Source organism: Alligator mississippiensis, chromosome 7 (genome assembly GCF_030867095.1).
Source record: "Alligator mississippiensis isolate rAllMis1 chromosome 7, rAllMis1, whole genome shotgun sequence".
Taxonomy (NCBI): Eukaryota; Metazoa; Chordata; order Crocodylia; family Alligatoridae; genus Alligator; species Alligator mississippiensis.
Window position 1 is genome coordinate 14,848,161 of NC_081830.1, and position 11,751 is coordinate 14,859,911.

Here is an 11,751-nt window from a genome sequence, read left to right on the forward strand (position 1 = left end):
CTTGCTAGAATAAAAACAGAAAACTGGAGCAGGCGCCCGGCGCACACTTGATACCGCCCTAAGTCAGGCTGGGGATCAAGGTCCCTCCTCTGAAAGGGAGGCAGAGCAGTGCATTAGCCTCAGTATCTCCACTGTCTGCCCACTCCCTTAAGCCCACGTCATCCTTGGCTCCAAGCAAACTGCCTCCCCCACCACCTACCAGCCACACACTGGCAAAGCTGCTCCTGAATTCACCAAATCCCCCTAATAACTCCTTGCATGAGAGCCCTCACCCATGAACGCCAATGGAAACCCTTGGGTGAACAATATTTCGGCTCTAGTTGTCTGCTCAAGTGCAGAATTCACTTGGGCTCCAGCGCGCAGCTCCAGCATGGACCAGGATATGTCTTGGGCAATGCATGCTGGTGCTGCCCCCAGTAAAGCACCTCTGCGCTCTGGGCTGTCCCAGCACCAGAGCTGGCCCAGGTTTCAGAGGAGCTCAGCACTGGGCTGGATCCTGTCTGTGCTGTGCAGAAACATCTGGAGATCGGTCTTGAGCGAGGCTGCAACCTCTAACCAGGGTCCGTGCAGGAGACGCACCGTCAGCTCAGGCTGTACCGGACCAAACAAACTGGGCACAGACTAAGGCTTTGTGTGGAGCAACTGGGCCGAGCTCACTCACCTGGGTCTCCCTCAAGTCTTTGGAGGCCAAGTGAATGATCCTCCCGACAAGGCTCCTGTCCAGGCCCTTGATGTCCCCCTGCAAGACTTGCTCCAGGCTGGAGTAAACATTTACTCTTGTCTCCTGGGAACACAACAAGAGAGAGAACCACGAATGGGGTAGGCTTTGCTTTGGGACCAGCGCCTGACCATCCAGGACTATCGTGTTGAACATCAGCCACCCAGGATCACAGCAGCTTTGACGGGGAACTTGCTCCCTGGACAGGAACACAACCCCGGCCCTGGCATGCAGATGTTGACAGCTGGCACTAGCAAGGGAGGCGTGTCAGGCACTGGGAGGGCAGGATGCACCAGGGTGGTGGGAGATGCAGAAATACAATCAGAAAAGCAGCCAGATTCATCACAGGCACCGTTCCCCGCATGCACAGGGGAGGTGTCCCTGACTGACACACGTTTCCTTCAGCCAGGGGGACACTTGGGGAGTAATAAGGGGCTGCCGGGTGACCCCAAGCAGCAAATTTAGCATTGGGTTGCCAAGCAAAATGCTGCCTTAAACCATTGTGTGATTGGGTGTGTTGCTGAATTCAGAAAGGAGCGGAAATACTTGTGTGCCAGGTTCCCCTGACACAGTGGGGTCATCCGTGGATGAGAGCACATAAGGTGGGGCAGGGGTGCTGCCGGGGTATAGACAGAGACTCAGCACCCTTGGCTGGATGCCCAGCTCTTTTCTTGACTTGCTGTGGGCCATGGGCACCCCACTTCACCTCCCGGGACACAACGCTGAGGCTTTCCAGGCTCACGAGGTTGCTGGGAAACTATAGTTTATGTCAGCTCAATGCTGCACGATACTTGGAGGAAGACGCTCAAGAGGCTCACGGCATTATGTGCAGGGTGAGGGCTTGTCTGAATGTGGCTTATACCACACCCACCATGCACTGGGAGCGGGGAGATGATGCCCGTGTGAGCGTGCCCTGATGTCATAGTGACATCACAATAGACCGAGGGCATGTTGTATTGGGACCTTGTTTTGGGGGAGAAGGAATGGGAAAGACACAGCGGATGGAATGGGCAAGGACCAGTTCTACCTCCTCCCGCTGGAGTCTCTCCAGCACAAGGCTCACAGCAATGGCCAGCTCCATGTCTGATGCCTGGCCGGACCCTCTCCCTGCAGAGGCATCACTGGTGGAAAGACCTGAAATGGAGGGAAAGGACTCTGCTGATCTCCATGTGAGATGTCACATTGGTCTCTCTCTTCACCCCCCGCTAGCAGCTCTGCCGGAGCCGAACCCTGTGGCCTGGCTCCAAAGCAAAGGTTTCCTAGCACAGCATCCACAGGACAGCTCTCCAGGTCGCCCTCCTGGGGCACTTTCCTTACAGCAACTTAGTTCTGCCAAAAAGCCCTTCATTGTCAGTGGATGGAGATGATGCTCTGGCGTTGGCCAGCTTCAAAGCGTTACAAGCTATAATCATCAGTCCCGTGTGCGATGGCCACGGCTGGACCAGCCACAGGGACCTGGTCAGGGAGAGGAAGATGCATCTTCCCCTTGCTCCTCTTCCGACTCTGTTATGCTGGAAGATTTGCTTGCAATGTTTTGGCACTTGAATACCCAGGCACTTGAAAGGGGAAATTACAATTTTCCCCTTTGCAAAATATTGCTTGCAATATTTTGGCACGGCAATACCCAGGCACTTGAAAGGGGAAATTACTGTGCCATTTGTTTTCAGGAAAATAAGGGCCATCATGTAGACAGTGACAAGTCTTTTCTCCTTGGCAATGTGTTGGAGAACTGGGGCACACACCATGATTGCTTAGGGCCAAAGTTTTCAAAAGTTAAGGTGCCTCTACACATTCTGGGGGTGCGGAGGGTCTGTTTAAGTTAGAGTGGTTCCTCAACAGCCACTCGAATGAAAACGGTTCATCCTCACATGTATTAAGTCTTCCACATTTTAAAATGGCCACGAGATCCCTTGCAATCAAGCTTATTCAATACGCTTTAGTGAAAGGACCTGATGTAGCTGATCAGGCTATCTGAGGCACGGAGAACAGCCCGGGCATCTTACCGCTGCTGTGTAGGGTCAGGTCCATGTCTTCCATTATTCAGAAATGGCTTCAACAAGCTTTCTGTCTCTCGCTCGCTGAGCAACTCCAATCGCGAAGGCGTCCAGAGCCACTCAAGCGCCAGGTCCAGGATGCAGGGAAGAGGTGAGCCAACAGCCTTTGTGATGTAAGCACCACCATGACAATGAGGTGACCATGTCTGACCTCATAGAGGGCTGCTGACCAATGAGGGGCAGCGTATCGTGTCAGCTCTCACGTGGCTGCACAAGGCTCCACATCCAAGCATCCCCCGAGGAGGCTCAGTTTGTTTAATGTAGGAGATCCCCGGCCCTGAGATCACCAGGGAGTTCTTCTGTCGTCTCAAGTAGCGCGGTACCGTCCAACACCGAGTTAGTATTTCGCTCTGCCCACGGTTGGATTTGTAAGAGATAAAAACAGGGCAGGACCAGGAGAAGCTTCCTCTGAGCTGCTACTTGCTTGGCCTCCTTTGGTTTGTCATCTTGTTGTCCAAAAGGGCTACTTGAAGCCCTCAGATGCTACAGGACTGGGCTGCAACCGTCTTGTCCAGACTGAGGTTTGGTGCAGTTCATGTTGAAGTTACATGTACTCATCATGGCCAAGGCCCACAGTGCGTCTGAATGATTAAGTGTCCTTCTTTAGCGTGACTGGGGGACATGATTTAGGGGGAAAGACTGAGAGAAATGGGCTTATTTAGTCTGGAGAAGAGGAGACTGAGGGGGATTTGATAGCAGTCTTCAGCTACCTGATTTGGGGTTGGATAGAAGAGGGAGCTAGACTGCTCTCAGCGGTGGCAGGTGACAGCACAAGGAGCAACGGGCTCAACATGCAGCAATGGAGGTTTAGATTAGATGTTAAGAAGCCTTTTCTCACCAGGAGGGTAGTAAAACACGGGAACAGGTTACCCAGAGATACGGTGGCAGCTTCATCCTTCATCCTGCCCTCCCTCCTGGGGAAGTCTCCCCTGCACCCTTTCTTCCCTCTCCTCTCCTGCCTCAGCACCCATCCCAAACATGCACGTGCTCTTGTAAGCAGACACTTTCTGCAACTTTCGGCAAACTTTCCCGCTCCGCCGTTGCAGGGATCCTGAGTCCTGCTGCAAATCCGCACCAGGTACGCCTAGATTATTGCTGCCCAGAGCAGGGAGGAGTTGGACTCCATGAACCTCAGGGTCCCTTCCAGACCTAATGTCTACAATTTCTATGACCAGGGGTTGTCCAACCCCTTTTGAACACCTCTAGTGATGGAGAGTCCACAACTCCCCTAGGCAGCCTATCCCACTGCCTCCCTGTCCTAGCCATGAGGAAGGTTTTCGTGCTATGCAATCACAACCTACTTGGCTGAAGCATCAAGGCATTGGTCCATGTCCTACTTTCCACAGCAAGAGAGAAAAGGTGTTTGCCCTCTCCTTCATAACAGCCTTCATTTCTTTGAAGACTGTGTTCATGTTCCCCTTGAAGTGCCTTTTCTGCCAGCTGAACATGCCTGTTTCCTTCAGCCTCTCCTTGCATGACTTGCCTTGCAAGTCCTTTCCTTGTGTCTGTCACCCAAGTACATTGAATCCCTTGGGAAATAAAGGCTCATTTCCACTGGCCCTGCTGCTAGAGTGACCAAAACCCATTTCCAACATCACAAGTGGAAAATACATTTTTCTCACTGGTCATCTTTTCACTCAAATCCTGATATGAGGCTACGATAGGCGCTAATAAGGGTATGCATTTATTAAGAACTCTGAGATCCAGCACGAATCTCCAAGAATTTCTTAATAATTCCCTGTTTTTTCCCCAAATCCATTGTGATCTTCCCACCACTCCTGCTCCATGGACTCTCTCTCCATCCTCCCAACCTCGACCGCCCAGAGCTGAGCAGGGAGCAAGCGGCACAGCTGTCTATAGCTCCATGCTCCCTCTGGGTCCTGGTTTCTGACTCAGTTTGGCTCTGTTCCTGACCGCCGACTTTCTAGCTGTCCCCTTGGATGTAATAACCTAGTAGCTGACTCCTGAACCCTAACCCTGCCTGTGTTTTGGGCTCTGCCTCTGGATTTGATGAACTGGTCTCTGACTCCTGGCCCCTGGTGCAGCCTATGGTTTGACTCCTGCCCTCCTGCAGTTGTAGCCTAACTGCCAAGCAAGGTCCCCCGCCACCCAGTCCCTGACATTAGGCCCCAGTCTGGAGCAAGGTGGTCATAAAGCTGGGGTATTTATGGGGATGGAGGTTTGGCGTGAAGCCTGCTAAGAGGAGTTGCCTCCTGATCTCCCAGTGGCAGTAGGTAACACTGGAGTCGTCCTTCCTCAAAGTCTTCAGGGAAGGTGAAACCTATAATCGTACAAAGCCAACCATTTCCATCCCTGGAGCAGGGAAAAAGAATAAAACAAGTTATTATGTACAACGGGCCCTTTCCCTCCCTCTGCCCCTCCTCCTCTCCTCCCTTCCCTGGTTAGAGCTACACACACACAGTCCCAGACAGTTTGCACTTGCAGCTGTTCATCGCACAAAGCAGGGGGTTGTGGTGCTGGGGGTGCTCAAGTGCATGGTAGACAGCCCCAAGGTTACAAGTCGGAGGCCACAGCAAAAGTGCTCGCGGCCCCGCCAGATTCCAAGAAACGTGTGAATTCTGCTAAATACCTCGTCACCAGGACATGTAAAAGGAAAGGAAATGCAAACAGCAGCAAGAAGGCTCCTCTCCACAACTATCCTGTATAATGGTTAAGTGGATTTTGAACTGAGATGGGGCGGCGGTGCTCGAGCCAAGGTGCAGTTTTGTGGTGGGGCATAGTGCGCTGGCTTATTTCTAATCCAAGCAATGCAAATCTGCCCTCTCCTGACACATCTAGTGTATTGACAATCACTTTGTCGCAGGGCACCTCAGTGCCTGCTCCTAGGGAGTAGAAACTGCCAGGGGGAGAGAGAGAGCCCTGGCAGCACATAACGAGCACAGCTGCGGGGTGCCGGGGCAACTACTCTGAGTCAGCTGGCCAGAAGGGGCAGGGCCTGGCCCTCATAAGGCCCAGGGCTGAGGCCAGGCTGGCAGTGCCCTGTCAGCAGCTGGAGGAGCAGGAGCTCGAGCTCGAGCTCGAGCTCGAGCTCGAGCTCCTGGAGCTAGGAGGTGAGCAATGCAGGAACTGCTCTAGCTGAGGGAAGGAGGGCAGCTCTGAGAGGATTGAGCACTCTGGTTTAGCCAGGTGGCTTGGAGTTAAGTTGTTACAGCCAGAGAGCGTTATGTTTGAGTTATAACCAGGAGGCTCGAGTTTGTGTTCAGGCTTTGATATTACACCGGTGGTTTGGGTGAGGCTATAGGGGTTGGAGGAGGCCTCATAGTGACCCACAGGGGGTGGGACCCTGGCGCCAGTGAGGGCGCAGTATTCGCAGGGGGAACCCCAGTGGTGTGGGAACCCCGGCGCCAGTGAAGGCGCAGCTTGCGGCGTGGAGCGCAACCAGTGGGTTGCGGGCGGGGTACGCAGACCCCGGGTTGTGTGCGGGGTACGCAGACCCCAGCCCCAGAGGGGCAGCTTTGAGGCGCCCCAGCGTGGGCATGATGAGCCCCAGAGAGGGGGCCATATTATTAGGAAGTCCAGTGCGGGTGCGGTGAGCCTCTGAAACGGGGCTAGTGCTGCGGAAAACCCCGGAGCAGGGTAGAGTGCTGCGGTTGCCCCGGCGAGAGGGGGTAGTGGCGCGGTGAGCCCTGGGAGAAGGGGGCAGCTGTCACAGGTTCAGACATGAATTATGTGAAACACGTATTTACAAATGAACTATTTTTCAGTGACATAGAGATGGAATAAAGCTCTTGTAGATGATGTTTAAGTGACTTCAGGAAATTTCTCTGGAAAAAACTATGTTATTTGAGTGTTGGGATACAAGTTTGTGAGCAATGAATAAAAGATTTTACCGTATCAACCACTCCTTGATAACTGCCCATGTACACACCCACTGTATGCAACCTGAAGGGAGACTTCTTTCTGGGCCTAAGTGTAGGAAGCCTCTGGTTGAAGAAAATGAAAGTGTACTGGCTTGCAACATAGTTCATTTGACAAAAGCTATTCAGTATTTTTATGGGTAACAATTTTAAAATGAACACCGTGGTGTCAGGACTATACATTTATTAGGATAGGATGTGAAATGTATTGAATCACTCTAAACTTTCTCTTTCTTTTTGAATTCCTCACAGCCCCTGGGTCAAAAGCCTTTATTTTCAGCAAATCTGATTCTGGTTATTTCCTTTCACTTGCAAACAGAATTTAGTGCTCTGATCTCCTGAAAAGTTTTTAGGAATGTTTGCATTCTTTCCAACTCAAATACACACAGACAACTTTCCTTACAGCCTGCTTTACTTCCTTGTTCCTCAGGCTGTAAATGAGAGGGTTGGCCAATGGAGTCAGCACAGTATAGGAAAGAGAATATTTTGTTCAGGGCTCTAAGGGTGTTGGTTCTTGGGAACATGTAGACTATAGTTATGGATCGATCAAAAATTGTCACCACCATAATATGTGAGGAACAAGTGAAAAAAGCCTTTTGTCTCCCAGTAGTGGAAGGGATTCTCAGTATGGTGTTGATTATGCAGACTTAGGACATACATGTCATAAGGAACAGGGGCAAAATGACCATACAGCCAACACTGAAACCTATAAATTCAACCTCATAGATATCACTGCGCCATATTCACAAAAGAAATGGTTGATTGCATTGGGTCTGCGGAAAGTAAATTGCAACAAGAAGAGAGAGACAATGGAGAGAGAAATCCACTGATCCATGAACAAGCTGCAAGTTTGTAAGAAAATCTGTCACTCATAAAGACTGCATAATGCAATGGTTTACATATGGCTAAATACCAATCATAAGACATCACGGATAAAAGACAACATTCTGTAACTAACAAGGTACCAAAGAAAAAGAATTGGAGGAAGCAGCCAGAGAATGAGATGGTTTTGTCTCCCGTGAGGAATCTGGCTAGTATCCTGGGCAGGAGGGGGCAGGAATAGCAGGTCTCCAAGCAAGGCAAATTCCCAAGAAAGAAGTACATGGGGGGTGTGCAGATGCTGAACAGCTATGATGAGCGCAATGATGATGGTGTTCCCAACCATAGTTGCAATGTAGAGTATGAGGAACAGGAGGAAGAGAAGTATTTGCAACTGTGGAAGAATTTGAAATCCCAGGAGGATAAATTCAGTGATGGAAGCTTGATTTTCTCCTCCTGCATCTGCCATGGCACCAGAGAAATTTCATACATCTCTGCAAAATTATCTGAAACAAACAGACACCTTTGAATCCCATGAAATAAATCCATCTCAAGAGAGTAGACTAATCTTGCCTGAAACTTGCAGGAATGTGGTAGCCCCTTCTGAGGGCATAAAGCCTGCTAAGTTTCAAGGAGATAGGTCCAGGGGTCTGGGGGAAACTGCACCCCAAATTGTTGAAAGCAAAACTCATGTCATAGATGTTAGATGGTAGGGTTGGAAGGGACCTCAACAGATCATTGAGTCCAACCCCCTAATGTGTATGTGTTAAGCCACAGTGAGGTCAAAAGTTTCTTATCAAAGCAGACTGGTTCTTTAAGTTATGGGTGCCAAATTGGTGAGGAGGGGGACTCAGTCAGGCCAGTGATTGATATGTCTTCCAGATACTGAGGAATGCTGAGGACATCTGAGAAGCTTTTGGCATGGTCATACCGGCCACAGACATATTAATAGGGAACTTCCACATTCTTAAGAAGACAATGAAGTCCCTCATTGCCACCTCCAAGAGGTAGATGGACAGCATCGAGGCCATGCTCTGGCTTCTCCACCTGGCCCTTTACACCACAAGGAGAAGCCTACATAGCAGTGGTGCAACTGTCCTTTCCCCAAACTATGGCTTCTTACTCTGGTCCCAGGAGACCTCCCTAAAGCAACAAGAAGTCAAGCAGCTCTTCCTGCTCCTGTCCACCAGCCACAGCCTCCTGTCCTGTACCTAAATCCTTGCCCTGCTGGCTCAACCTCACCAAAAGCAGCATGCATGGCTTATTACTTGGTCACAGTCCCCTCCCACCTGCCCTTTTCCAGCCTACCTGACCAGCTCCACACACATGAATCAGGATCTGACATCTGAGCCCCATCATCAGCAGAGGACAACAGCATTCTCCAAAAACTCAGGGAGTCTCCTTGACTTGACAGGCTCTTGGGCATTTCCCTTCTAGGGAAAAGCAACACAGTATGGGGCTCCAGCTCCCTTAACCCTCTGCTCAACCAAATAGCTTACTAGGCCAAGAGTCAATCACTAAGGACCTCCTTTCTCTCCTGCAGGACCCCACAGCCTGTAATGGCAATGTTGGGTGCACACTCTGTTGAAGCACACAGACACACACACCTTCCCCTTTCCTCCTGCCTGAGTTACATAGCTCTCATATGCTATCCATCATTTGCATAGCACTTTGGTTGTTCTAAAAGGACTGAAAACAACATTAACTTAGGATTGTGGTCCCAGCTGGGAGTGTCTTCATGTTTGTCTCACAGAGGTTGTGAGTGATTGTGATCATCCAGGACACTCCTTCAATGCTCACCACCCTGCTTAGAAGAGTCCAATGTGTCACTTCTGTTCATAGAGCAGCTGTTCAGGTTATCATTGAATTGCTCCAGGTGTCTGCCATAAAGCTTCATGAGCCAGGGGAGAAGCACACATGTTGGGTACCCAAGAAACAGACATTTTAGGTTGGGAAACATTCATTCTTTCCACTTCTACTCTGGTACCAGCATGTGCAAACACTTTCTGTATTAGAAAAAGCGCCAACCTGGTATACCTGAAAACCTTAGTGTAACGAACCCTGCCTGAATACTATGTGGTTGCCTGGCTGAACTGTCTCCAAGGGTCCCTAGGCCCTGCAGCAGGGTGGGAATTTAATGCTTGAAGCTGATGTACTCTGAACTACAGTTCTCTGGGAACAGGATGGGAGGGTGAGTGACAGTGATGGCTCTACTTCAGATTTCCTGGAAGAAAAACAGTGCCAGACCCTTCTGACTGACATAACTCACCTCCCAGATGGCTGATCTGGGCATGGTCTTCCCTACACTTTGGTGACAGATGAGAGTCTATCAGGGATTTATCAGCAAACTTATGTTGGGGGCATGGTTTTAGTGTGATGGGACTAGCTCAGTGCAGATCTCCATGTAGGTTACCTTAATCAAGCTGAAGTTCTGGCACCACTGTCCATCACCCTAGGCCACTAGGACTATCCACTGCCACTATTGGCTCTGGATTTAGGATTCAGATACCTTGTTCTGAGGTGGGGGCACCTCCAGACCAACCACAGCCTCTCCTTTTGATAATAGGCAAATTTATTGATACACAGTGATAACAGAAAAGAAACAATATAGACTTGCTTGAATATTTGTATCTACAAAATCCTAAGGCAGTCATCAGAGTCAAAGTACATCTGGCCAGGATGCAGTTTTCACTCTGAGGCTCCATCTTAGGTGTCAGATGTCAACACGTTAGCATGGTGGAGGTAGGATACTGAGACCTACACCTTCCCTCCAGTGGAGTGGATGAGATGGGTTGGTGGTATGCCCTCTGTCCATGGTGGCCTTGGGGACACTTCCCGTTGGATGGGGATGGGGACTTCTCTTGGGGAGAAGGATGAGGAGGGAGGGATGAAGAGGAGGGATGGTGAGGAAGGACAAGGTGGGATGAGGGAGGGGAAGGAACCCTTTGTTACTCTCAAGTCTCTGCTTTTGTATTCTTCTTCCCACCTGATAACCTTTGATGACTCTTCATCCATGTCTATCACTGGTTGATTTCTTTGTGTGGTTGTCATGGTCCACTTACTGTTTTGTCAACACATTGCAAGCCCATCACATGCATACTTACTAATTTAGTCTTTCTGGGCCTTCTCTTAATTTGATATTGTCCCCCAAAACCAGGACAATCTGGCAACATGCTGAGGTGATAACTGCATCGTAATCAGGGACACTATAGCAGTTCTAATGAGAGTACAAGGTTTTTCTTATTCCTTTTCCTTGTGATTCATTTTATCCCAATATTTCATGCTACCATCTCTCTCATTCTCCCTCTCCCTCCCCCACCTTCTTTTTTTTTTGTTTTACTTGGATCTCAATATCATGGCTTTGTCTGCACAGTAATGATAAGTCATGCCCATCAGCAGAAGTGCCTGGAGCATTATCACCTTCTCACAGACGGAATAAATAACGGTTCCAGGGAGATGCAGATATTTTGTAATGCCTATTAGGTACAAATGGACAAAAACTTAGGTGTAGATCAGTAACATCAATCTGGGAATAGGCAGGTCTCTCAACTGGGAAAAACGCTGTATCTGAAATGCATCAGGATAGAGGAATGAAGGTGGGAGGGACCACAATAGATTTTCCTTAACCGTTGTAAGATAAAGCAACATTTCTCTCTGTATTTCTTCCGACAATATGCTATCAAATTTAGGGTGGGTCAGTGAGGAGGTAGGTAAATAGGTAGATAGAAAAATAGAATTAATTCATCCACTCATGAATGGAAACGCTATAATCAAACATGTTCCATAGAAATAATATTCTGAATAGCTCTTTGTGCTACAGCAGCATAGGATTTTGGTTCAATATACCACAATATAATCAATATTAAAATTTCACATAGGCATGTTTATATACATTACTTAACATATTGGAAAAGATAACTTTTTTTTTTTATATCTGGCCCATATTCCCAGACTCAGAGAAGATGGATGCACAGTGTAATTCACCTGAATATTTCAATATGAATATAGATTACTACATTCAGAAAAACTAAGGTATTTTGTGAGAGGCATTATATGAAAGTATTCATCCTTCATATTTTATTTTCTTGAAGCCTGTTTCCTAGTTTCAGAATATTTTATTCATTCATTAACTATAAAGTTAAATAATTCTTATACAGGCGTGACATTTATTAAGTTTAGAGGAATGTAAAGATAAATATGTAATCCCAAATGGTAAAAGAAATATAATTACATGATACCATTTTAAGTGTTTAGAGGAAGAAATATGACATCAAAATTTGAG